A 4,275-nucleotide genomic window follows, 5' to 3' on the forward strand; every position below is an offset into this window, starting at 1 on the left:
CACCACATAAGCAAAAAGAAAAAAGCTAGAAGTGGCACTGTGGCTCAAGTGGTAGAGTGCTAGCCTTGAGCTGAAGAGCCGAGGGATAGCACCCAGGCCCAGAGTTCAGGCCCCAGGACCAGACCCCCCCCCAAAAAAAATTTAAAGATTCATGGGGTACAAGGGGGGCAGTTGACTGTTAAACAACATTGTTATAACATTGGAGAAATCTTCCAGAAAGCCCAACAAACAGTAAACAGATAATTGAATAATTATGTGCAAATGACACTTGGATAAAATGTAGAAAAGACAAAATTGTGATGTTAAGAGCAAGTATTTCTCTATAATTGGTAAAGGTAGAGTTTTAGATTTTGTTATTTATTTTTATGATACCAGGGATTGCACCCAAGGCTTGGCAAATGTCAGGAAAGTACTTTATTTCTGAGCTATACATACTCCCAGTTCGTAAAAGTGAAGTTTTAATAGAGGTGAAAACAATTTTTTTTTTTTTGGTTGGTCGTGGGGCTTGAACTCTGGGCTTGGGCACTATCCCTAAGCTCTTCAGCTCAAGGTGAGTGCTCTACCACTTGAGCCACAGAGCCACTTCTGTTTTCTAGTGGTTTATTGGAGATAAAAGTCTCACAGACTTTCCTTGCCGGGGCTAGCTTTGAACCGAGATCCTCAGATTTCAGCCTCCTGAGTAGCTAGGATTACAAGCATGAGCCACCAGCGCCTGGCCAAATTTTTTTTTTTTTTGGTTCCGGTCGTGGGACCTGAACTCTGGGCCTGAGCGCTGTCCCTCAGCTCTTCAGCTCAAGGCTAGCGCTCTACCACTTGAGCCACAATGCCACTTCCAGCTTTTTTCTTTTTTTGCTTATGTGGTGCTTAGGAATCGAACCCAGGGCCTCAGGCATGCAAGGCAAGCGCTCTACCACTGAGCCAACTTCCCAGCCCCCAAATTTTGTTTTTTAACTCCCCTTTCTCTGTTCTATTTTTATTTTTTTCCTCCCTGGATGTGGGGCTTTTGAACTCTGGGCTTGGTACTGTCCCTCAGCTCTTCAGCTCAAGGTTAGTGCTTTACCATTGGAGCCACTGCACCACTTCTGGATTTGAAACCGAGATCCTCAGATCTCAGACTCCTGAGTAGCTAAGATTACAGCACGAGCCACTGGCTCGTGGCCTGTTTTTATTTTCTTTGAGACAATGTCTTGTTGCGTAGTACAAGCTATGCTCATAACTACCTACATTACCTCCTGAGTACTGAGGTTATAGGCATGTACCACCATTCCCAGCTCAGTTCCTCCCTTCTCCCTTTCCTCCCTTTCTCCATCCCTCTCTTCCTCTTCCTCCCTCCTTCCCTTCCTCTTTTTTTTTTTTTTTGGTCAGGTCGTGGGGCCTGAACTCTAGGCCTGGGCGCTGTCCCTCAGCTCTTCAGCTCAAGGCTAGCGCTCTACCACTTGAGCCACAGCGCCACTTCCGGCTTTTTTCTTTTTGCTTATGTGGTGCTGAGGAATCGAACCCAGGGCCTCATGCATGCAAGGCAAGCGCTCTACCACTGAGCCACCTTCCCAGCCCTCTTTGCTCATTTAATACCCTACTATTTAAGCCACAGCCCCACTTCTGGATTTTTGGTGGTTAAATGGAGATGAGAGAGTCTTCTGCCTGGACTGGATTACAGTCCGCAATTCTCAGCCTTTAGTAGTGAGGTTTGCAGGTGTGAGCCTGCTCAGTAAGCATAGTTTCTTATATGTATTTAATATGTCCTCAGAAAACATCAGTTTTATGATTACTTACCTTGTTTCTATTATTTAAAAAAGTGCTTCCTTTGCTCTTCTCTGCTCTATGCCATGTAAATTGCTTTGTTCTTGTTGATAACCAGGTCTTCTTCTTCCAACATTGAATGTTATTTTCATTTTGTCAATGGCCTCAGTATTTTTTTCTTTTTGTCAGTCCTGGGGCCTGAACTCAGGGCCTGGGTGCTGTCTCTCAGCTTCTTAGCTGAAGGCTAGCATACTTCCGGCTTTTTCTGTTTATGTGATGCTGAGGAATTAAACCCAGGGCCTCATGCATGTGGGGCAAGCACTGCACCACTGAGCCACCTTCCCAGCCCAAGTTGTTACTTCTTATGGATAAAAACAAGTAGCTGGGTGCTGGTGGCTTATGCCTGTTTCTAGTTACTCAGGAGTCTGTTATCTAAGGACTGTGGTTCAAAGCCAACTCAGGCAGGAAGTCCGTGAGACCCTTACCTCCAATTAACCACCAGAAAACTGGAATTGTTGCTGTGGCTCAAGTGGTAGAGTGCTTGCCTTGAGCTGAAGAGCTCAGGGACAGCGCCCATTCCCAGAGTTCCAGCCCCACAACTGACTGGGAAAAACAAAAAACAATAAAACAAAACACAACCCCCCCCAAAAAAACAGGTAAGTTTCAAGACTTATTCCCCATGAACACTTTATTGGTAAAAAAAATTGTCTTGTTAAAAATCATGTTGTGGCATGAGGTCTTTAAAAGTCATTTACTTGGAAGTCATTACTTGCAGTTGGACAAACTTTATTTGTATATGGACAAACTTTATTTGTATCTGTTCTGCTTTGTGTTTTTGGTATATGAGGAAGTGTTCAATGTCTATAAAAATATTTTGAGGCCTTTAAAAATTTTTCCTTCCCCCCCTCCCCCATTTTTGTCAGTAGTGGTGCTTGAACTCTAGGCTTGGGCGATGTCCCTGCACATTTCAGCTCAAGGCGAGCACTCTGCCACTTGAGCCATAAGGCTACTTCTTGTTTTCTAGTGGTTTATTGGAGATAAGAGTCTCATGGCTGGGTGCCTGTGGCTCACACCTGTAATCCTAGCTACTCAGAAGGTTGAGATCTGAGGATCATGGTTCAAAGCCAGCCCAGGCAGGAAAGTCCGTGAGACTCTTATCTTCAGTTAACCACTAGAAAACTGGAAGTGGCGCTGTGGCTCAATCAGTAGAGCGCTGGCCTTGAACTAAAGAGCGCATCGACAGTGCCCAGGCCCAGAGTTCAAGCCCCAAAACCGACCAAAAAAAAAAAAGAGTCTCATGGACTTTCCTGCCCAGGCTGGCTTTGAACCATGATTCTCAGATCTCATTCTCCTGAGTAGCTAGAATTACAGGCGTGACCCAGTGGTGCTTGGCAAATTTTGCTTTTTTATGTACTCCTCCTTCCCCCCACCGTGGTTTTAACTGAGAGTCCCATGGTAGATAGGTCCTCTGCCTCTTAAATCATGCCTTGTTCCTGAAAGCTCTTTTTTTCTTCAGTGAGTTACAGTGTAAAGTAGAAAAAGTAAAAAAAATATAATAAAAAGATCTGCTTTGGGAATTTCTTCTCAATGTCAAAGGTTAATTGCTCCTTGTGTTTTTTTTTTTTTTCCAGTCCTGGGGCTTGAATTCAGGGCCTGGGCCCGCTCCATGAGCTTCTTTTGCTTAAGGTTAGCGGTTTTCTGCTTGAGCTACCACTTCTGGCTTTTTCTGTTTATGTGGTACTGAGGAATGGTACCCAGGACTTCATGCACATTAGGCAAGCATTCTACCACTAAGCCACCATCCCAGCCATGCTCCTTGTTTTATTCTGACGAAATGAAAGGGACCAACCATATGTCTCTTGATCAAAGTTAATAGAAGTAGTGAACATTAATTATACTGTAGGATAATAGATGAGTGAGAATGAGATTTTTACTATGACTTAGAATATGAGACTTGGTGCTTTAAAATATCTTACCAGTTCAGGAACAGGTTCTCCCATATTCTCCCTCCTTTCCTCCCATGACTACAATTCTTTTTTTTTTTTTTTTGGTTGGGGCTTGAACTCTGGGCTAGGGTGCTGTCCCTGCGCTCTTCAGCTCAAGGTGAGTGCTCTACCACTTGAGCCACAGCACCACTTCTGGTTTTCTAGTGGTTTATTTGGAGATAAGAGTCTCACGGCCTTTCCTCCCAGACTGGCTTTGAACCATGATCCTCAGATCTCAGCCTCCTGAGTAGCTAGGATTATAGGCGTGAGCCACCGGCACCCGGCTTATAATTCTTTATATTACTGTTAACAAGGAGTAGTCTTTCATACTCAAAGTATGCCAGCAACTTCCTCAGTTTGTGAGTAATTGTACTTATGGCTCAACTAATATATATATGTATATATTTTTTTGGGGCGGGAGGGTGGATGGTCTGGTCTTGGGGCCTGAGCTCTGGGCCTGGGCTCTGTCATTCACCTCTTCAGCTCAAGTCTAGCGCACTACCACTTGAACCACAGCGCCACTTCCGGCTTTTTTCTTTTTGCTTATGTG

This window comes from Dipodomys ordii, unplaced genomic scaffold (genome assembly GCF_000151885.1).
Source record: "Dipodomys ordii isolate 6190 unplaced genomic scaffold, Dord_2.0 Scaffold19, whole genome shotgun sequence".
Classification (NCBI taxonomy): Eukaryota; Metazoa; Chordata; class Mammalia; order Rodentia; family Heteromyidae; genus Dipodomys; species Dipodomys ordii.